We start from the raw sequence: 24,462 nt of genomic DNA, 5'->3' as shown, positions 1-24,462 counted from the left end.
CAAGGATTGGTGCTGGGTCCTCTACTTTTTGTCATTTATATAAATGATTTGGATGTGAGCATAAAAAGTATAGTTAGTAAGTTTGCAGATGACACAAAATTGGAGGTATAGTGGACAGCGAAGAAGGTTACCTCGGATTACAACTGGATCCTGATCAGATGGGCCAATGGGCTGAGAAGTGGCAGGTGGAATTTAATTTAGATAAATGTGAAGTGCTGCATTTTGGGAAAGCAAATCTTAGCAGGGCTTATACACTTAATAATAATGTCCTTGGGAGTGTTGCTGAACAAAGAGACCTTGGAGTACAGGTTCATAGCTCCTTCAAAGTGGAGTTGCAGGTAGATAGGATAGTGAAGAAGGCGTTTGGTATAAATTTCTTTATTGGTCAGAGTACTGAGTACAGGAGTTGGGCAGTCATGTTACGGCTGTACAGGACATTGGTTAGACCACTGTTGGAATATTGTGTGCAGTTCTGGTCTCCTTTATAAAATCATGAGGGATAAGGATAGGATAAAATGACAAAGTCTTTTCCCTGGTGTGGAGGAGTCCAGAACTAGAGGGCATAGGTTTAGGGTGAGACTTAAGGGGGTGGTACATGTTTCACTCAGAGGGTGGTACGTCTATGGAATGAGCTGCCGGAGGAAGTGGTGGAGGCTGGTACAATTGCAACATTTAAAAGGCATCTGGATGGGTATATGATTAGGAAGGGTTTGGAGGGATATGGGCCGGGTGCTGGCAGGTGGGACTAGATTGGGTTGGGATATCTGGTTGGCACAGACGAGTTGGACCGAAGGGTCTGTTTCCGTGCTGTACATCTCAATGACTCTATGACTCTATGATTGTGCAAAAGCAGAGTCTGATCATTCATCTGAACTACACCTGCCTGGGGACAGCAATCCTAAAAACTTGTAAATGTGCTTTTATGAAAAATTGAGTCAGTAGCAGAAATTTGCATGTATATTAAAGAATGGGTGTAAAGTTTCATATATGCCAAATTAGAAATCGGAGATTCTGGAGTGTGCTTCACTATTTGCCAGCTTCAGAGCAAGGGCATCTTTTCAAAATCTAACAAAACAGAAAGGCACGAGGAATATAGGCGAAAGTAAGGATACAGATGCTGGAGATTAGAGTTGAGAGTGTGGTGCTGGAAAAGCACAGCAGGTCAGGCAGCATCCGAAGAGAAGGAGAATCGACATTTCGGACAAGAGCCCTTCATCAGGAAGTTATGAGGAATATGTCTCATGTAACAACAGGCAAAATTTTACTTCGAGCACAGAAAACAGACAATGAAATATTCATCTGACAAGGATTTGTCAGTTAGCAGCACATCTACACATGTAGTTCAGCCATTTCTTAAAGGAATGCAATTTTATTATTTTCATGACTGGTAAGTGAAGTTGGAAATTGTGGACAACTCCTCAAGACTCTGCTTTCAATAGACTTTTTTTTAATATCGAGCCAGTGGAACAGTATGCAGCTTAAAGTATTCTCAAATTACATTCTTATTTCTCCAAAGTTTGCAACCACACTATAAGGATAACCTGCTGTGATGACTGCAACTTTACAAGGTGTTAAATTTCATATTTAATTTTAACCATAATTGTCATTCAGTGTTAAACAGACTTTCCTTTGAAGAGATAAGAAATTCACGATTGCATAGATGTAATACTATTTAGATAATTGTGGCGAAAGCTGAATCTACCAAAATTAGTCATCCAACTTCAGTAAAAATCACATGTTCATACATTTTTTATCAGCAGTTGGTTTGCAGGAGAACCATGGGCAAACAAAATCTTTCCCAGTAGTGGTTTTGTAATGTGAAATTCCTGTAAATCAGATCATAATCACATAAATTCCTACATGCATGGATGCTTGACCTTCACTCTGACACTATCAAAACTCTTCTCTCCACATGTGGAGACATCTATTAGGTTAAGAATTAGCCAAAGGACACTCCCAGGCTCAGAATTGCTACACAGCCCTCTTCAATTAGCCTCAATAAGCTTTTAGTGAGCCATCTTGGGGATCTGCAGGTTGCGTGTGGCTGGTCCTGGATGGAGGCAGGGAACTTGCACATCAGTCTGTGTGGCTATTTTTTAAACTTTTGCCTCTGACTCCCATTTCTGGCCCAAGAAGAATTCAAAATCATGTCGTGCGTGGGAGTTTTTTGATTAAGGATTTTACGTTCAGATCCTGAGGTTTGGTGGTCACACAGGTAGCCATTTTATTCGGTTCTTTCAGTTGGATGGGATGCAGAAAACTGAGTTGCCATTCCTGAACACGCACCTTCAATCCTGAGGCAGTTGAATGTATTGAGATGCCTGAATGAACCTGACAGTGGATACTCCAGCAGAACAAAACATGAACTTGACATTCAAAAGGGGCATATTTTAGTCCTTCAGAACCCAATATTCAACTTCTTATCCCTGTCTAAAATTGCCAGAGCAAAGGTAATGTTTTACCGATAATACTTGGTGGTTGTGTAATCATAGGTATATTTTGATTTTTTTTTGTGTTGTTGATTCCAAGAAAGGCCATGTAATTATCATCTTTATGTCAGTTGAAAGAGACAACACTGGAGCCTCCATTTTCAGGATACCCACAGATCAGATTTGACAAAACCTCCACCAACTGACTGAATGTAGCTGGTCTATCTTCAGTGAAGAATGGGTAAATCATTTGGAGCAGATTTTGAACGCTATCCTTTGTGATAAACCTAGTACTGAACAATTGAACATTTTGTTCCTGCAGTCCAAAGATGCGCAGGTTAGATGGATTGGCCATGCTAAATTACCCATAGTGTCCAGAGATGTGCAGGCTAGGTGGTTTAGCAATGGGAAATGTAAGGTTCAGGGCTGTGGGTCTGAATGAGATGCTGTTCAGAGGGTCAGGATGAGCCAAATGGCCTGCTTCCACACTGTAGGGATTCTGTGATTCTAAAACAAAATTTGAGGTGGGAAGGCTCAAATTTATCTTGTCATGTAAAGAGTTTAGATGTTTTCCAAATAGGGTAGGAAGGTAGTGGTTCATCAGGGTGAACAGATGAAGGAGCCAACATAGGAATGTAGGGTGAGAGGTTAGGGTGCAGATGAAGGAAAGAGCTCAAACATATCTAACCAGTATCGGTAACCCTGATGTAATCTCTGAGATTAGCTTTGATTGGCTAAAGTAGTTTTAAAAACAGTAGACCGGAGTGATTGCAATTTGCATGGGACACATTACGTTGTACGTTGCCATGCAAATTTTAAGCTAATATAAAGTCAAAGTATGAACACTTTTTCCAGTTTTAAATTTGAGTTTTTAGTACTGTTTCAGTGACAGTATGAGGATGCATGAGAAAGCTTTCGACAAGTGTCCTTAAACATGTGTAGGGAATGTATGTCACTTTCCTTACCTCCTCTAATATAGCTGATGCAACATTCATAATTCTTACACAAAAATGCATATCTATTCCTTCTGAGTAGTGGTTTAATACGCTTGGAAGCTGAAAAGCAGGTACAGCATGTATATTAACTTTTATCTTTGTTTCAGGAGTTCTAAGTCAAGTAGAATGCTGATGTTGCAATAGTCTGGTTCAGTCTCACACTGCTTCTGTCAGCTTGTCCAGTCTTCCAACTAACCCTTGTTAAATATCCTTCCCTTACATCTTTCCATCCTTCTGAATATGGCTTCTTGTGCATTTTACCCTCTCTTCATCCAGTGATTTTTAGAAATTCACTCATGTGACACAGAGAATGTATTAATTACTTGTCTTTGGTTGGCCCTTGAGTGGGTGGTGATAAACTGCCTTCTTGAACTGCTGCAATCTATTTGATGTAGGTTCACTCATAAGGAAGGCAGTAACCAGGTTAAGGAGGGAGTTCCCAGATTTTAACTCACTGATGAAAAATCGATGAGATTTCCAAGTCTAGATGGTGCTTGGCTTGGCAGGGAACATGCAGGTGATAGTGTTTCTGTGTATCTGCTCCTTTTGTCCGTTGGGAAAGAAGTGAACATGGGTTTGGAAGGTGCTGTCTAAGGAGCCTTGGTGAAATATTGCAGCATATCTGGTATGTGGTCGATATTGTTGCTACTTACTGTTGGTGATGGAGGGAGTGATTGTTTGTGCCAATCAAGCAGGTCACTTTGTCCTGGAAAGTGTCAAGCCTCTTGAGTGTTGTTGCAACTGCACCCATGAGGCAACTGGGGAGTATTTCATCACACTCCTGACTTGTGCCTTGTAGATAGGAGACAGGCCTAGGTTCCATAATCTGGGTGTAATTTGTTAAATTCCCTCACCTCTCCTCCTTCAAGACCAACCCTCCCTAATATCCACTTTTGTCTGATCATATGCAATACATTGTTGATTTACCATGCCTTGAAACTATAGTGGATATTGGAAAGGAGTAAGGAAGAGGAGTAGGTCATTCGGCCCCTCAAGCCTGCTCCACCATTCAACAGGATCTGATATTCCTCATGCCCAATTTCTTGTCCATTCCCTGTAACCATTAATTCCCTGACAAACCAAGAGTCTATCTCTCTCAGCTTCAAATGAACAGAAAATCTCTGCCCCCACAGTTCTCTGTGCCAAGGAGTTCCAAAGACTCACAACCCTCTGTGAAAAGAAGTTCCCCCCTCACTTGAGCCTTAAATTGGCTCTTTACTCTGAGACTGTGTCCTCTGGTCCTAGACTCTCCCATCAGCGGAAACATCCTCTCAGCCTTTACTCTGTCAAGCCCATTAAGAATCCCATATGTTTCAGTGGGATCACTTACATTCTTCGAAACTCCAGTCCTAACGTCTTTAGCCTTTGCTCATAGGAACATTAATAGACCCTGTTTAACTGCATTTATCTGCCTGTTACTAACTGGATTATATCCAACATAGGATGCTCAGAAAATGTCAAAAAGGAAATAATAAGCAGTGACAGATGAATGACTAATTTCACCTTGAAAGTAGACATTCAATCAGGCAACTTTTCACAATGCAAATTATCAACATATCATGCTTCAACCTCACTAAAGGCACAGAATATGGTGATCTTATTAATTTAGTGAAGTTTAATCATCTCACTGTGCATTTAAACTCAACAAATGTTTCAAGATGCCAAAAGGACACGATATTAGGTACTGCGATTTTAGGCCGTGAAATGGAGTCAATTTGTTTTGTTTTGAATACTTCCTGATTTATTGGAAAGCATTGCTTCCTTTCCACTCCTTCTTTAGAGATCGCAATTTCCCTTCACACGTGGTTAAGGATAGTCTCCAAGCGCATCTCGTCCACATCCCGCACCTCCGCCCTCAGACCCCACCCCTCCAACCGTAACAAGGACAGAACGCCCCTGGTGCTCACCTTCCACCCTACAAACCTTCGCATCAACCAAATCATCCACTGACATTTCCACCACCTCCAAAAAGACCCCACCACCAGGGATATATTTCCCTCCCCACCCCTTTCCGCCTTCCGCAAAGACCGTTCCCTCCGTGACTACCTGGTCAGGTCCACACCCCCCTACAACCCATCCTCCCATTCTGGCACTTTCCCCTGCCACCGCAGGAACTGTAAAACCTGTGCCCACACCTCCTGCCTCACCTCTATCCAAGGCCCTAAAGGAGCCTTCCACATCCATCAAAGTTTCACCTGCACATCCACCAATATCATTTATTGTATCCGTTGCTCCCGATGTGGTCTCCTCTACATTGGGGAGACTGGGCGCCTCCTAGCAGAGCGCTTTAGGGAACATCTCCGAGACACCCGCACCAATCAACCAAACCGCCCCGTGGCCCAACATTTCAACTCCCCCTCCCACTCTGCCGAGGACATGGAGGTCCTGGGCCTCCTTCACCGCCGCTCCCTCACCACCAGACGCCTGGAGGAAGAACGCCTCATCTTCCGCCTTGGAACACTTCAACCCCAGGGCATCAATGTGGACTTCAACAGCTTCCTCATTTCCCCTTCCCCCACCTCATCCTAGTTTCAAACTTCCAGCTCAGTTACTGTCTCCTTGACTTGTCCGACCTGCCTATCTTCTTTTCCACCTATCCACTCCACCCTCTCCTCCTTGACCTATCACCTTCATCTCCTCCCCCACTCACCCATTGTACTCTATGCTACTCTAGCTGATCTCTCCACGCTTCAGGCTCACTGCCTTTATTCCTGATGAAGGGCTTTTGCCCGAAACGTTGATTTCGCTGCTCGTTGGATGCTCCATGATAAATTGAGCACAGTGTCCAGAGTTATGTAGAGTAGGTGCATTAATCTTGGGTAAATGTAAGGGAATGGGTCTGGGTGAGTTACTCTTCTGAGGGTCAATGTGGACATATTGAGCTGAAGGGCCTGTTTCCACACTGTAGAGATTCTATCATTTTAAGAAATATACAGAGATCTCAGATATATGTAAGAATAATAAGGTTGTAATCGTAGGTGATTTTAGCTTTCCAAACACTGACTGGGTCTACCATCGTGTTAAAGGTTTGGCTGGTGAAGAATTTATTATGTGGGCAGCACAGTGGCACAGTGGTTAGCACTGCTGCCTCACAGCGCCAGAGACCTGGGTTCAATTCCTGCCTCAGGTGATTGACTGTGTGGAGTTTGCACATTCTCCCCGTGTCTGCGTGGGTTTCCTCCAGGTGCTCTGGTTTCCTCCCACAGTCCAAAAATGTGCAGGTTAAGTGAATTGGCCATGCTAAATTGCCCGTAGTGTTAGGTGAAGGGGTAAATATAGGGGAATGGGTCTGGGTGGGTTGCGCTTCGGCAGGTCGGTGTGGACTTGTTGGGCCAAAGGGTCTGTTTCCACACTGTAAGTAATCTAAAACTTTCCTTATTAATTTGTAATGTTCAGTCTCAAGAAGGAGCAAATGTGACCTTCTCTTCAGGTGTAAAAAAGGACAAGTGACTGAAGTGATTAGAATTATAGAATCCCTATAATGTGGAAGCAGGCCATTCAACCCATCGAGTCCACAATGACCCTCTGAAGAGTATCCCACACTAACGCTTGCCCCATCCTATCCCTGTTATCCTGGATTTCCCATGGCTAATCTACCCAGCCTGGACATTATGGGCAATTCAGCACAGGCCAATTAATGTGACCGGCACAACTTTCGATTGTGGGAGGAAACCGGAGCACCGGGAGGAAATCCACACAGACATGGGGAGAACATGGAAACTGCACACAGACAGTCACCCGAGATCCCTAACACTTTGAGGGAGCAGTGCTAACCACTGAGCCACCATGCTGCCTATGAATAGTAGAGGTACATTTTGGGTATAGTGATCATAATTCTATTTGTTTTAAAATAGTTATGGAAATTCCAAAGTACAGATTCTCGGTGGCTGCACAGCATCCTTACCTTTGCATTCAGTTGCTTTTTCAAAATTCATTCACAGGATCAGGGTGTCACTGGCTGGGCTGGTATTTAATACCCATCCCTAATGGCCCTAAGGGCAGTTAAGAGTTAACCACATTGCTGTGGGTCTGGAGTCACATGTGGGTCAGACCAGGTGAGCACGGCAGATTCTTTCCGGAAAGGATGTGAGTGAACCAGATGGGTTTTTCCAAAAATCCACAATGGATTCGTGATCATCATTACACTCTTAATCCTAGATTCATATTGAATTCAAATTCCACCATCAGGCAAGGTTGGATTTGAATCCAAATTCCAACATTATCTGAGCCTCTGGATTAACAGTCCAGTGATAATAATGCTCGGTCATTGCCTCCCCATTTAAAGGGTCAGTCTAGAATACCCAGAATGAGAATATTTCTACAAAAAAGAAAAACTTCCAAGGTAAGGTTCTACCATCCGTGCTTAACTCAAGAACTAAAAAACAGCATCAAATTTACGGTAAAAGCATGAATTTGTGCAAAAGCAAAGGAAAAATTGGTGAGAAAAGAAAGATGAGACTAAATCTGTAGATTTATGATAAGTATGCAAAAGAATAATAATGAGTGATGAATATAAATTCTTACCTGAAGGAAGAATAATTTCACTAATATATGACTCGATTCAAGTTGACTGGGAGCAGTTACTTGCTAATAAAACAGTGTCAGAGCAGGAGGATAAAATAGCACGAGTAGAGGGCAGCTGGGTCCCCATAAAAACCAAAGGGTGGAGCCAGGCTGGAGAACCCGAACTGCGGAGGGGCATAAAGTTTAGACTAAGGAAGAAAGTAGTGGCTTATTGCAGATATTAATGGGCAGAGTTCCTAAAGCATTACAGTGAGTGGGAATGGGAGAGGATTGAAAAAGAAATTAGGAAATTAAAGAATTGTGCATGAGGACAGGGTAGGAAGCTAATGAGGTGATTTTGGGATGATAGCGAAGGAAGTATGCTCAGTCTCGCAGAGGTCTCACAGACAGAAATCTTCCCAGAACTCGTCAACGTTGTTAGAGAGAAGAAGGTTGAGAGGTGACTTAACAGAGACATACAAGATGATCAGAGGATTAGATAGAGTGAATAGTGAGAGTCTTTTTCCTCAGATGGTGATGGCTAGCATGAGAGGGGCTTATTTTAAATTGAGGGGTGATAGACATAGGACAGATGTCAGAGGTAGTTTCTTTACTCAGTAAAGAGTAAGGCGCGGAACTTCCTATCTATAACAGTAGTAAACCCACCAACTTTCAGGGCATTTAAATGGTCGTTGGAAAACATATAGATAATAATGGAATAGAGTAGGTCAGATGGGCTTTAGATTGGTTCCACAGGTCAGTGCAGCACCAAGAATCAAAGAGAGCCTGTACTGCACTGTAATGTTCTGTGTCTAAATTGGCAGAGTCAAAATATTATAAGATTTAGTTCTTAGTGTTTAGAAATGACATTAGTAGACGATTCTAAATGGGTCTTCACCATCACTGGTGAGAAACAGCTTGAGGCAGAACTTCCCGGTCACAAGTCACAGAGTTGTTGCACTCGAATTATTCACATTCCTTGCATAACTCTGTGCAAAGACTCATTATTTTTGCCATCAGCACTGGAAGAGCTGCCAATTCCCCCTTAAATCTGTCAATACCAATGAGAACAGGCAGTGAACAATTCACAAGCATGATGTGACTCACGCATCAAAAGCTGTCCAGGATAAAGAAAATTGCTGTGTTTTCTTTAGCAACAATCAAAATCTACTGGATTTCACTGGATACCACATTCCATGGGTCACTGCAGGAAAGCCTTTATTTACATATTACGACATCAGAGACCATTATATGAATCTGAAAAGCAACAGTCTGGAAACAATCTGAACACAGCAGTAATGAGATTCCAAATCGCCTTTGTCTTGGTGCTCAGCGATCTTCTGTGTGGTTCTATTCTAAAGTGTACCGGAATAAAGCTGGAAAATAATGGCTATCGAGACATAGTTATTGCCATTAACCCGAACATTCAATATAATGAACAGCTGATTCAAAATATTCAGGTGAGTTATTGACGTGTTGCCTGGTATGAATTAATTATTTTGTTTCATTGTATGTCCTTTAATATTATATTTAATGTTAAGAATTCAGTATTTGCTGAGAGGAGGGGGAGTTAAAGGAATATATTATATATTTTTTCTTTAGTCCTGAACTCACTGCCATATCTCCTCCACGTACACCTACCTTGAAGAAGTTCAGCTCCTCAGTTGCGATGAAGGTTCACTGGATCCAAAACATTAACTCTGCTTTCTAGCTAGGTAAAAACAATGACTGCAGATGCTGGAAACCAGATTCTGGAGTAGAGTGGTGCTGGAAAAGCACAGCAGTTCAGGCAACATCCGAGGAGCAGGAAAAGTTGAAATACTATTTGTTGAGAGTATGAATTCTCCTAGGGATATAGTACAGAAGGGGTCCTTTGCAATTCTGAGAGAGTGTGGCCCTCAGCTGAGGCAGGGCTGACTGTAGAGAGGTAAGGTGCCGGCCCATTGCTGCGAGCGTGGAGTGGAGGATCTTGAAGGAGAACCGTTGCTGGTGTTTTTGAATCTGTAGTCTGTACTGTTTGTCCTGTTTGGGTCCGAACTCTGCTGGTTTAAAGGTGGTCCGGAGTCCGTGTGGGATGAGTTGGCTTTGGAGGCAGGCACTGAGGAAGCAAATGTGGCTGTGGCAGCGAGTCTGTTTCAGGACATGGTTGAAGAGCTTCAGAGCAGAGGAAATGACCTGGGAGTTGCAGTGGGAGAGGGTCTCCCTGAGATTCTTGTAGAGAGAGGAGGAAAACTTCTTCAAGGCAGGCATCCTTGCAAGAGGATTCACAGTAGGGTTAAAATCAACTAGGTGAAACAATGACTGCAGATGCTGGAAACCAGATTCTGGAGTAGAGTGGTGCTGGAAAAGCACAGCTTTCAATCTGCTTTCTAGCTGCAAATGCTGCCAAACCTGCAGAGATTTTCCAGCAATTTCTCATTTTGTTTCTGATTTTCAGCATCCACGATTCTCTGTGCTTTTTAAAATTATATTCGTTTCCCTGTCATCATTTGGTGAATGAATGGAGCTGTTTTGATATTAAAACTGGTTTTGTGTTTTACAGGAAATAGTGACTGCAGCCTCCTCCTACCTTCACCGAGCGACCAAACAGCGAGTTTATTTCGCAGATGTGAAAATCCTGCTGCCTGTAACATGGCCAGTTGGTTCCCATGTAGTTCAGAGACTGACAACTGAGTCCTATGAGAAGGTAAGGACAGAGGGTGAAGAGTAACAATTACCTGGAATTTCCTCCTGCTCAGCTGCTGAGGCCTCACATCTGCAATTGAGTGGCTTTTATTTTGCACTGCTGATCTAGCATCAGCAACTCTGGGGCAATTTTCACAGGATCTGAGATTTGAGAAATGTTTTCTTGAGCATGTATGTTAACCCCTGAAGATTATCTATATCTGAACAGCTGACAGGGAATACTTTCGATGTGATGGTGTCAGCCATTGAATATGATGTGGTGATGCCGGGGTTGGACTGGGATGGACAAAGTTAAAAACCACACAACACCAGGTTATAGTTTATTTGGAGGTACAAGCTTTTGGACTGCTGCTCCTTCATCAGGTAGTGAGTGGGTCAGGATTTTAGGACACTGAACAGAATACAAAGCTGGGTGGCAGGGTGAAATGTGAGGAGGATGTTAGGAGAATACAGGGTGACCTGGACAGGATAGGTGAGTGGACAGATGCATGGCAGATGCAGTTTAATGTGGATAAATGTGTGGTTATCCACTTTGGTAGCAAGAACAGGAAGGCAGATTACTACCTAAATGGAGTCAAGTTAGGTAAAGGGGCAGTACAGAGAGATCTGGGTGTTCTTGTACAGCAGGCAGTGAAGAAAGCTAATAGCATGCTGGCCTTCATAACAAGAGGTATTGAGTACAGAAGCAAAGAGGTCCTTCTGCAGCTGTACAGGGCCCTGGTGAGACCGCACCTGGAATATTGTGCGCAGTTTTGGTCTCCAAATTTGAGGAAAGACATTCTGGCTATTGAGGGAGTGCAGTGTTGGTTCACGAGGTCAATTCCCAGAATGGCAGGACTGTCTTATGCTGAAAGATTGGAGCAACTGGGCTTGTATACGCTTGAGTTCAGAAGGCTGAGAGGGGATCTAATTGAGATATATAAGATTATTAAAGGATTGGACACTCTGGAGACAGGAAGCATGTTCCGCTGATGGATGAGTCCTGAACCAGAGGACACAGTTTAAAAATAAGGGGTCGGTCACTTAGAACAGAGTTGAGTAGAAACTTCTTCACCCAGATAGTGGTGGGTGGATGGAATGCTCTGCTCCAGAAGGCTGTGGAGGCCAAGTCTCTGGATACTTTCAAGAACGAGTTGGATAGAGCTCTTAAGGATAATGGAATCAAGGGTTATGGGGATAAGGCAGGAACAGGATACTGATTGAGGATGATCAGCTTTGATCATAATGAATGGTGGTGCTGGCTCGAAGGGCAGAATGGCCTACTCCTGCACCTATTGTCTATTGTCTATTGTCTATTTCCTTTTCTATTACACAACATTCTGGAATTTACACTGGCGCTTTGGCAAATAATTTTGCAACCTTCTCCACTCCAGTCTGAAAAGAATACATGAGTTGTTCAGAAATGATAACTTTACCAGAGTGTTTGATATAATGTAGTGGGCAGACTCATCTCGCACACTTCAAATGGACGGTTATTTATAAGTATTACTGTTTTTCTCTTTCATCCCTTGAGGATTCTCTTGTGCCAGATTGAAAGCCTAAACCAGAGCGATTAGTGCAGGTGAAAGGGTTGTGTGATCTTGGAGCCCAGATGAGCCTGTTGAAATTTAGGAAGACTCCAAAGTAGTTCTGGGTGCCACAGTGGCTCAGTGGTTAGCACTGCCATTTCACAGCACCAGGGCCTGGATTTGATTCCACCCTCGGGTGAATCTGTGTGGAGTTTGCACATTCTCCCTGTGTCTGCATGGGTTTCCTTCAGGTGCTCTGGTTTCCTCTCACAGTCTGGAATGTGCAGTGAGGTGGATTAGCCATGGTAAATTATGGGGTGACAGGGATAGATTATGGGGGTGAGTCTAACCTGGTCAGCTCAGGTTATATGCTCAGGCTGCATGTAGAAATCAACTCCAGGATAAATATCGAGCCCATTCCAAAGCAGAAAAGGGAAAAATAAATTCTGAAGCAATTATGAGGAGCAAATTACTGCGGATGCTGGAATCTGTACTGAAAACCAAAATTGCTGGAAATCACAATGGTAAACAAGCAGGAGGCTGGAAGAACAGAACAAGCCAGGCAGCATCAGGAGGTGGAGAAGTCAATCTTTCAGGTGTAACCCTTCTTTATGGGTCAGGCAGCATCTGTCGCTAATATTTTGAGTCTAGATAACTCTTCATCAGAGCTGCTGTGAAGTATGCAGTGGTATGGGAGGGAGTGCTGGGGGAGAAAAGGTGCTGATAGTGCAGAGTAAGTGATCAGACTGTGAGAGTGGCAGGAAATTGGTGTTTCCAACTTCTTTTCGAGGTGAGGGCGATTGGTGAGTTAAAATGGAACAAGTAAAGCTGTGGAGTTAGTGTTGGACCGGGGTGGACAAATTTAGAAATCACACAACGCCAGGTTATTGTCCAACAGGTTTATTTGGAAGTGCTAGCTTCTGGAGCACTGCTCCTTCATCAGGGGGCCACAAAATTTGTCCACCCCAGTCCAACACTTGTTCCTCCACATCACAGCTTTCCTTGTTCCATTTTATGTCACTAAGTGCTCTCGTCTCTCACAACCACCATCACACCCCCTTCTCCCCCCTCCAGTCGGACCCTCTGTCCTTCCCAGTTTGGCAGGTGGACACACCACTGTTCTGTCATTCTCACATTCTGATCACTTAATATGCTCTATCAGCATCATTCCTTCCCTAGCGCTCTACCCCTGACTAATGCATAAATGCTGCAAACTCCACTTCACATCAGCTTTTTCTCCGGGATGGTTGCCTCACCTGCTGTGATTACCAGTATTTTTTGTTTTCACTCAAATAATTATTGTTTTATTTTTATTGACACATGGGATGTGGGTTTTGCTGGCTGGCACAGCCTTTATTGCCAGTCCCTAGTTACCCGAGAGAAGGTGATGGTGAGCTGCGTTCTTGAACCGCTGTAGTTTATGTCCTGTAGATAGACACACAGTGCTCAGCAAAACCGACAACTCGGGGGAGACACAGGTTTGAACCAATTACTGCAGGGAATAGACATTTGAAGGGAAGTTTTAAAATCAAAACTACACAAGATTAAGGGTAGTGAAGTGGCGAATGATAATCAAAGTCTGACAGGAAGGGATAGAAAATATGTGTAGAAGAATGCATCTGAAAATTGAACCAGAATAATTTATAATGATGAAAAGCTTATGGCTTTTTTTATCTGAATGCATACAACATTTGGATCATGTAGATGATGGCCTTGGGATACTATTGCTTCAGTATTAATCTGGAGATGCAGTAATGTCTGGGGCATGGGTTCCAATCCCACCAGGACAGATGGTGGAATTTGAAAACAATTTTAAAAATTAGGAATTAAGAATCTGATGATGAGAAACAACCCATCTGGTTCACCAATGTCCTTTAGATCATCCAACAATGGAGTGTAATTCATAGAATCCCTGTAGAATAGAATCCCCTACAGTGTGGAAACAGGCCATTTTGGCCCAATATGTCCACACTGACCCTCCGAAGAGCAACCCAACCAGCCCCACACCCCACTCCACATTCATTCCAAACCAATGCACCCAACCGACACATCCCAAACACTTTGGGCAATTTAGCATGGCCAATTCATCTGCACATCTTTTTGATTGTGGGAGGAAACCGGGGCACCTGGAGGAAACCCAGGTTTCCTGGCACAGGCATGGGAAGAATGTGCAAACTCCACACAGACAGATGCCTGAGGCAGGAATCAAACCCGGGTCCCTGGTGCGGTGAGGCAGCAGTGCTAACCACTGAGCCACCGTACTGACCCTAACTGAGTCACTGTGCCACTCCAGCCGTTCAGCCCATTAAGTCTGCTTTGTAATTTGATCAGTGGCTGATATGTTTCTCAACCCCATTTTCCTGTGACCTCTGATCCCCTTACTAACCAAGGATCTGTCTATCCGGGTTTTAAATGCATTCAATAAGCTGGCTTTGACAGCCTTCTCCAGGAACACATTCCCCAGAATAACCACTCTGTGGCTGAAGGAATTCCAGAAGGGTCATTCCCTTAATCTGAGCCGGTGTCCTTGTGTCCTAGTCTCTCCTATTATGGAAACATCTCCTCCACGTCTCCTCTATCCAGGCCTCTCAGAATTCTTTAATTTCAGTCAGATCCCCCATTAACCTTCTAAACTCCATTGAGTACAGAGCTAAAGTCTTTGAGTGCCCCACATATAATAAACCCTTCATCCCCAGAATCATTCTTGTCAAACCCCTCTGGCAATCCTCTAAGGCCAATGTGTCCCTCCTTACATATAGGGTCCAAAGTTGCTTACATTATATTTCATATATGTTCTGGCCAGAGATTTATTCAGCCTAATCTTATATTCTAGCTTCAGGGATGGAAACTGCCATCCTTACGTGGTCTGACCTAAAGTGACTCCAGACCCACAGCAGTGTAATTGTCTTATAATTGCCATTCCATCGTCGCTCATGAGAAGGTTCTAGCCAGTCGCCTTCTTGATTTGTTGAAGTGCATGTGTGTTCAGTAGAAGGAATTTTGTGATTTCACCCAGGGACACTGAAGGAATGGGAAAATATTTCCATGTCAGGATGGTGAGTAGCTTGGAGAGGAACTTGTACGTGGTGGTACTCCCATATATCTGCTGTCCTTGTCTTTTGGGATGTAGGTTGAAGGTTGGAGGTGCTGCCTCACGATCTTTGGTGAATTACTGCAGTGCATCTTGTAGACAGTACACACTGCGGCTACTGAGTGTTGGATACTTGTGGATGTGGTGCCAATCAAGCTGACTGCTTTGTCCTGAATGAAATCAAGCTTCTTGAGTATTGTTGGAGCTGTACTCATCCAATGAAGTAAGGGGTATTCCATCACACTCCTGACTTGTTGCTTGTAGAAGGTGGACAGGCTTTGGGGAGTCAGGAGATGACTTACTGACTGCAGGATTACGAGCCACTGACTGGCTGTTGTAACCACAGTATTTATATGGCTAGTCCAGTTCAGGTTCTGACCAATGGTCACCCTCGGATGCCGATAGCAGGTGACTCAGTGGCTGTAATATCAAGGGGCAATGTTTAGATTCTTTCTTGTTGGAGATGGTCCTTGCCCAACATGGATGGACAAGCATTGTAGGCAATTCAAAAGAGATTCACCAGGCTGGTTCCTGGGGTGAAGGGGCTGACTGATCAAGTATGGTTAAACAGGTTAGAGATCAGAAGAATGATGGGTGTGTTCTTAATGGAACATACAACATTCTGAGGGGCCTTGTCTAATGGGACTACAGCTTTAAAAGATGTGGTTTGTCCTTTTTCTTTGAAGAATGGTTGAGACAGAGGAGCCAAGAGTCTGCTCAAGCCAATAAAGTAAACAGCTCATGAGGCTTGAGGTTTTTTTTAAAAAGTTGGAACAACAGAATGGGTGGGGTCAAGCTTCCACAGAAAGCAGTTGCCGACTGGGTTCTTGAAGCTGGATGTTTTTCCTCTCACTATTACTGGTTAAAAGCTCGGGTTCTCTTCCTGCTGCGAGAATTGAACATGAGACAATCTATTTTAATGAATTTGCCTTTGCTTAGGGAGTATTCTTGGGATTTGCTCTATTGGAACAATTAATTAGTAGTAGTTAATGCATATATATTATGTTATGAAGTATTTAAATAAGACTTACAGTTAAGCCAATTCTATTCTACTGTTTTTGTTGTCTGTATTTTAACTGCAGTATAAAATGAAGTGTGGGTTGCTTAAAGTCAAATAGTTTGACCAATCAAATGGCATCTGGAACACAACGCCTTACATTTAACTTAAGAAAAGGTCAGGGTCTAGGCGATCTTTTAAAAATATGTTTGAGCTGGTTTGGTCCTGTCCATAATAATTGACAGGGTAGATATTGAGAAGTTGCATCCATTTGTGGAGGACCTCTAACGAGTTCCACTTTAAAGGAACATTGGGGGGAAATGGTTGAGATTGGCCTACTCTTGCTCCTTTGTTTTGTCTTCTTATCTTCTCACAATGATGGTGACATCTACATCCTGTGAGAAAATACATTTTAAAGAACGGTGCCATTTGTTTGTAGTCCATAAGGAAAATCCACATTTTCCAATTATGGAACAGACTATTATTTCCTCAGCCACATAGAAAGTGAAATCAGCCACTTTGGAGGACGAAGGACTGATTCTTCTGTTTTTACAGCTTATTTCTTTTTTCTATTTAAAACTAAGAAAATCTGCAATGTGCAACATTTAATCTTATTTTGTATGTTCTATGCCATTGTAGAATTACTGCAATTTTTAACTTTTAACTTTGTTTTTCTTTCTACCTTATTTTTAAGATTCAGTTCCCAGGTACTTGTACCTAAGATGGCACCTTGTGTGGCAACATTATACACTTTTCACTGTACTCCTGTACCTTTGTACATGAGATACGTGTGAAAATAAAATCAAAATTAGATTAAATCATTGGGTGAGAGTGTAACATTGGATCTGAGGAACGTTCCTTGCCCTTTCACAACTGGCACACTATATCATTAAATCAAACAACTATTTACACTCGTGGAGGGTTATAAATAAAATACAGTCAGTAATAAACATGGTCAAGATTTCAGACTAAGCGTACTTACTCAAAGAATAGGGAGAATATGAAACTGTCAGGGAAATAGTCTGAGTATTAGTTTTATACAGTAACTGAGCAAGAAAACCAAAACCAAAAAGCACACTGAAGAGTTCCAGACAGAATATTTAACACCAAAGATTAGGTGCCTCCATTAAGGTTTGTCAATCTTAAAGTTAAACCCATCATTTCAAATGTGTTACTTCCACCTTACATGTGTAACTCACCATCACTGGACTAGATGAGGTGAATTTCATCATCCATTTAAGGGGAAGCTGTATAAACAAATCAGCGAAAAAGGAATAGAAGGTTATGCTAATAGGGTCAGATGAAGAGCTTCATGTGGAGCATGAGCACAGGTATAGGGAGGTGACGTCTTAGTGATATTGTTGCCGGAATCTTAGTCGAGAGACCGAGGGAATGTTCTGGCACTTGGGTTCAAAGCTCACTACAGCCAATAGTGGAATTTGAATTCAATTTTTTCAATTCCTGGAATTAGAGGTATTAAGTTGACCCTGATTATGAAGAAAACCCATCTCATTCACTTATGCCCATTAGGGAAGGAAGCTGCCATCCTTACCTGGTCTCTCCTACACGTGACTCCAGACCCACAGCAATGTGATTGAGTCTTAACTGGCCTCTGGGTAATAAGTGCTGCCCTAGCCAGTAATGCCCACATCCTGTGAATGAATGAATGAATAAAAAGATGTAGACAAATGGAATCCAATTGTCTCATTCTGTGCACTACATTCTATGCTACTGTTTTCACTGGGTCAGATTCAATGGTCAAAAACCAGGAAGGACATGATCCTATTAAAAACAATGAACTGTCCAGAAAGGTATGAGTAGTCCATGTACATATCATGGGAAAATAACCATAAATTCATTAGTGGCCATAGGAGGACAGACCAATCTTTAGCTGATTTTGTCAAGGGTAAGAATGGTTTGAGGTTTTGTCCACATGAGGTGTACATTGCAACATATGAATATGAATTATTTTATGATATCCCATCATTCCCAGCTGAAACGTTCTACTTATAACAGATGGCAGTCTTCACACCAATTGTTAAATTATAAGTGTGCCCTTAAATTCCCACAACCTCTCCAACTAAAATATTTCCTGTAATAACTAAAGAGATAATACTGTGAAATTAAGCTATCACTGTAGAGACTTGCCAATTGGGATGCCCATCATGATTTCACTCCTCATAGATACCAGGCATGATGAACAGAAAATCATAGAGTCATAGAGATGTACTGCTTGGAAACAGACCCTTCGGTCTAGCCCGTCCATGCTGACCAGATATCCCAATCCGATCTAATCCCACCCACCCCATATCCCTCTAAACCCTTCCTATTCATATACCTATCCAAATGTCTCTTAAATGATGCAATTGTACCAGCCTCCACCACTTCCTCCAGCAGCTCATTCCATACACATACCACCCTCTGCATGAAAAAGTTGCCCCTAAGGTCTCTTTTATATCTTTCCCCTCTCACCCTAAACCTATACTCTCTAGTTCTGGACTCACCCACCCCAGGGAAAAGACTTTGTCTGTTTATCCTATCCATGCCCCTCATAATTTAGTAAGTCTCTATAACGTCACCCCCCAGCCTCCAAAGCTCCAGGGAAAACAGCCCCAGCCTTTTCAGCCTCTCCCTATAGCTCAAGTCCTCCAACCCTGGCAACATCCTTGCAATTTTTTTCTGAACCCTTTCAAGTTTCACAACATCTTTCCAATATGAAGGAGAGTAGAATTGCATGCAATATTCCAACAGTGGTCTAACCAATGTCCTGTTCAGTTGCAACATGACCTCCCAACTCCTGTACTCAATACTCTGACCAACAAATGAAAGCATACCAAACGCCTTCTTCACTATCCTATCTACCTTCAACTCCACTTTCAAGGAGCTATGAACCTGCACTCCAAGGTTTCTTTGTTCAGCAACACTCTCTGGGACCTTACCATTAAGTGTATAAGTCCTGCTCAGATTTGCTTTCCCAAAATGCAGCACCATGCACTTAACTGAATTAAACTCCATCTGCCACTTCTCAGCCCATTGGCCCATCTGATCAAGATCCTGTTATAATCTGAGGTAACCCTCTTTGCTGTACACTACACCTCCAATTTTGGTGTCATCTGCAAACTTACTAACTGTACCTCGTATGCTCGCATCCAAGTCATTTTCGTAAGTGACAAACAGTAGAGGACCCAACACCGATCCTTGTAGCACTCCACTGGTCATAGGCCTCCAGTCTGCAAAACAACCTTCCACCACCACTCTCTGTCTTCTACCTTTGAGCCAGTTTTGTATCCAAATGGCTAGTTCTCCCTTTATTCCATGAGATCTAACCTTGCTAACAAACAAAATCCTTATGAAATGGATTGTTATCCCAGTACACAAGAAAAAATGTAGGCAATCTACTGCAAATTTCCAGTTCTTGTCCTTACTTTTAAATCCCTCCATGACCTCTAGCTCTCCTCAACTCCAGCCCGATAACCTGTCAGAATTTCAATGCTTGTCTAAGTCTGGTTTCTTGAGCTTTTGCGATTTAATCACTCCATCGTATGCAGCTATGCCTTCAGATGCCAATGCCCACAAACTCTGGAATTTTCTCCCTAAGCCTCTCTGCCTGGTCATCTGTCCTCATATCACATTTGGCTCTGTGTCATATTTGGATTAATAACATTCCTGGGCAGCATCTGGAGATGTTCCCCTTCATTAAAGGTGTGATTTCAAAGTATGGGGAAAGGCAAGAGATATAGTGGTTATATCACTGGACTAGTTAACAAGGACCCTGGCTAATGGCCTGGTTTGACAGAGTTTCAAATCCCATTGCAGCAAATGGTGAAGTTTAAAAGAAAGATAAATCTGGAATTGAAAAGCTAGCGTAATGTCAAATATTGTTCAAAATCCATTCAGTTAACTGATATCACCCTTAGCTGGTCTGGTCTACATATGATTTTAGATTCACAGTTACCTTCTTAAGTGGAGGAGATGGTGGTGAACTGCCTTCTTCAACCATTGCAGTCAATGCTGGGTAGGTGCACGCAGAGTGCTGTTAGGAAGGAACTGCCAAGATTTTGATGCAGTGACAATGAAGGAACAAAGATACAGATCCAAATCAGGATGGTGTGTGGCATAAAGGAGGACTTGTATGTGGTGTTCATCTTGTCCTTCTTAGTTGTAGAGTTTGCAGGTATGGAAGCTGCTGGTGCATGTGCCCTACTATAGTGTCTCTTGGAGATGGTACATGCTGTTGCCGTTGTGTATCATTGAAGAAGACATTGAAGGTGGTGGAAGGAGTACTTTGTCCTGAATTGTGTCAACATTCTTGAGTGCTAGTGGCTACATTTCCACAGTGAACGCAAGGGCCAGCCATTTGTTCCTGGGGGATTTTGCTGTCTTGTTCTCAGTCTCAAAGGTGTAATACTGGGGCCCGCCTGACCCCATTTTCAGGGTCCTCTCAGTAAAAAGGTTGCTCAGCATTGGTTGCTGGGTGGGCATCTGAGTTAGGTTATGCCCCCAGTGGGTATCCTGGTTCCAATCGACCCTTTCAGGCTGGCATACGGCATTTGGGATCACGAGGGTGCTGGATATAATCAGTGTTACCTGTAACTTGCATCGTGGTTCTGTCAGGATCTGGCCATCCCAATAGAAAACCACTGCACACCTCATTTGCAGCTGGAAATTCCTGGACTAGTTCATACTGTTAGTCTGGATCATGTCAGTGATTCCAGATGGAAAGCATTGGAAAAGCATAGGGTTAAACAAAGGTAATTGAGCTTTGTGATTATTTTTCAATTGCATACCACTTCCATCACCCAGATAGTCACATACTTCAGTCTTGCAACACAAGCCATTCGTATTCAGGCTCCTCCCAGAATTTTGCTACATTTACATTCGTTTCTCCCTTGGGCATATTGGGCAAATTGGGCCGATTTGGTCTTGCAGTCAGGGACATGCTTCATTAGCATTACTCTAATTCCTGGGATGGGCCCTGGTTTAGGATGGCACAGGCCACTCATCCCCATGATATCAGTTAAGAAGACTGGTTACTTCATTAAAAAAAAGGAAAGGTTTGAAATAAGGAGGGTAGGTGTGCTGGGACAATTGGGAGATGTTAGGGTATCCAGGAATAAAATCCCCATTCTCAAATAGGGTCGGTATGCCAGACATAGGGGCTTTCTGAGTAGAATCTAAGTTCCTTATTTTACAGTATTTTTGCTTTAACCATGTTTGTATATTACTCAACCTTAGTGGTCTTACACTGTTTCTCATGTCTCTTTTATTTTTTCATCTCATGTCCCTTTAATTTTTTCGTATATCCATTCACAGTCACCTCCCAGCTTTCGGGAGTTCCATCTGCTATCCATACCTCGCTCCCCCAATCACATACAGAATTCCTTCAACTAGCCAGTAAGGTATCTTTCCATTCTTTAGTTAACAGTGAATTAATGCAACTATGCTTCAAATTAACCACGTGGCAATGAGACAGGTCACTGACAATGTGTAAAGGAATAAAACCAAGTGATCCTGCCAACTAATTCTGATTTTGTGATTCAGGGCTAATACAATTGATTATTAAAAAAGAAGAATCATTGTCTGTACTTCAGAGGCGGAAACTCAACAAGTGGCTAAGACATTTTAAAAGTCATCAATAAAAACTGAAAATTCATTTATTCAGTGTTCAATATTTAAAATGTAAAATGTACACTGTTTCCAACTCTGAAATCCACTATAATTACGTGGTTCTAGTCCCTTAATTTAAATCCAAGATTCGGTTCTCAAAGCGGTCCTGACTAGCCATTGCACAATTCCAACACTATAGGTCATGAAATGACTGCAGCCACCTTATCTACTCACATGGTCACACAAAAAAACTTCTAATACACAAATAATGGCCGAATCCAAAGACAGAGATATTAACCACACGATATTAATTTTGTTATATGATTCATCACAACCTAATGTTGAACTGAATCTTCAATTGTCATTGAGGGAGGTGAATTGGTATAAAATAAAGCTACAACTGGTACACCATAATCACCAATGAAACATAGCAGTCTTCAAATTAAGTGGAAACAAACGAGTCTGAAACAAAAATTAAATCTGCTAGTATCACTGTCTGAAAGCAATGTTGTTGGTTTGGGATATTTTGGATCTATCTTTATACTTCCAGTTTTACAAAATTTAACTAAATTCATTTCAGATGTGTTTAGAAAGATGCATGAGTGGTTGGGGAGCAGAGGGATACAGGTGCTTAGGAGCTGACTGACAGGTTTAGACAATACATTTGGATGGGCTCAGGCTTTGTTCTTGTTCTAAATAAAGTTCATGCAATTCCTCCACTCAATGAACAAATGTTAAAGTCTGAAGTGATTTTCCTCAATGTTCGGCCTAGATTATAACTAAAATTGAGCAGAGACCTGCTCTCAACCTGGAACAGAATGATTCTGCACCTGAGGCCCAGGTTTAGTACTACTGCTTTACGTCCTTTGGTCAATTCTATCATTAGTACAACACGTAGGGGTGAGAGAGAGAGGGGTGAAAATGATCTTTGGCAGTAGCATGAAATTATGGGGAATTTGAGAGCAAATTTAAACTGATGACAAATAGTGCAGAATCAAAGCAGAAGACTTTTCTTTTCAAAGATTATAATGTTGTTTTTCTCCCTATTAAACTGATTTGAAATTAAATAAGATTGGCTTTCATGTAAGCATAAAATAGGGCAGTAGGCCTGTAAGAACAACAGGGGTTAATATTTCATTTCATAATCACTGAAGAATGCTTAACCTTAAAAAAAATCATGTCAAATTCCCAAAATGCCAACCAAATCCAAAACATAATTCATAACAACATTCAATCACCATCTAGTAAATGTGCGTCCAAACCGAATCTGCAAGCTGCAGCTCTCTCTCTCTGTCTCTCGCACATACACACACATTCCAAAAGTCAAGTTAGGGAGTTCTACCCTCATAAATCTTAGCTGTGGCACGTAGCTGCTTAACCAAGTGTGCGAGAATTGTGTCACTGGCCAGCTTTCTTTATTTCTAATACAACAAAAGCAGCAACCATCCCTATATTTCATAAGCAAAGAACAGACACCAAAACAAACAGAACAAACAAGAAAAGCAGCAAAGCAACACAAGACAAGCCGAACAGATAAAACAGAGGAAATAACCCCAATGTAAAACTTTCACTAATCAACAACCTGACAACAAACAACAAGGCTAATGATTTCTGCAAAACACTGTCGACATTCTAAAACCCTGACTGTTTCGTTATAATAAATCACGATACTTCTTTGTTTCGTCTTTCACAGAACAAGTTAGGAATCAATTTAAATGGCACCAATCTGACTGAATCAGAGTCTTCTGACTCTGTAAGAGTCCTTGACCTTCTTCCTTCTTTCTTTTTAGGTTCCCCGACCCTATTTGGATCCTTGATCCCCCTCTCATCTCTGTGCTCAGGTCCCCGACCTGAGGTAAAGGTCCTCACCTTTCTTTTTCCTCTTGTTAGGTGGAGTCCCTGACTCCATAAAGGTTCTTGACCTTCTCTTTTTTTTTGTTTCTTCCCCTTCTTTTATATATATATATATAGGATCACTGATCCGCAAGTTCCTCGAATTATTAGCTTTATCTTGGGTCCTCGACCCTATTCTTACTGAGATCGATCCTTTATGGGCTGGACTGAGATGATAGAGAGCGAGGGGTCAGGTCAACCACTACTTGGATGAGAGCAAATCCAGGCGGTTATGAAATACTCCCGTCTGCCTGGCCGATTCCTCAACACTCAATAGTGGAGGACTCAAGGCTCTTACATCGATGTCCACAATCCATCTTTACCATATCCAAGTCACGGTACCAGATGAAGATCTCGACCCACGGGAGGGGTCTCTCGGTTCCGTGATTGGACATAAGAACACGAGTAAATCGGTCTGATTCTGCAAGATTTCACACTTTATTATCATAGCCAGGCTCAGGTTGTCCAGCAACACAGAGGTTAAATGCTTCTGTGTTTCTTGGAGTAACTGCACAATAGCTTAAAACAAAGACAATTTTTATTTTGTTTTTGAAAAATAGGACAGCCTTAATTACAGAGCCAATCCAATAGAACTTAAGAAAATGGCATTATCGACATGAAGTTAAGCCAATATTTCCTGGGAACTAACTTTGTTTTGCATATTTTATCTCTCGGCAACCTTGCGTCTCCAAGGTTAGCTAGGATGGTTAGTAATGTCCTATGTAGCTTAGTTAATTCCATACTGTGAAGGAAG

General features: G+C 42.3%; 1 pseudogene; it reads left to right on the top strand.

Moving 5' to 3' along the window:
- Positions 1–9,225: 9,225 nt before the first annotated feature.
- The window catches only part of LOC140480100 (calcium-activated chloride channel regulator 3A-1-like), a 58,841-nt pseudogene continuing 43,604 nt past the window's right edge, over positions 9,226–24,462 (top strand).

The sequence above is a fragment of the Chiloscyllium punctatum genome, chromosome 7 (genome assembly GCF_047496795.1).
Source record: "Chiloscyllium punctatum isolate Juve2018m chromosome 7, sChiPun1.3, whole genome shotgun sequence".
Taxonomy (NCBI): domain Eukaryota; kingdom Metazoa; phylum Chordata; class Chondrichthyes; order Orectolobiformes; family Hemiscylliidae; genus Chiloscyllium; species Chiloscyllium punctatum.
Note: the sequence above shows the minus strand (reverse complement) of the source record. Positions and strands in the feature narration are given on the sequence as shown.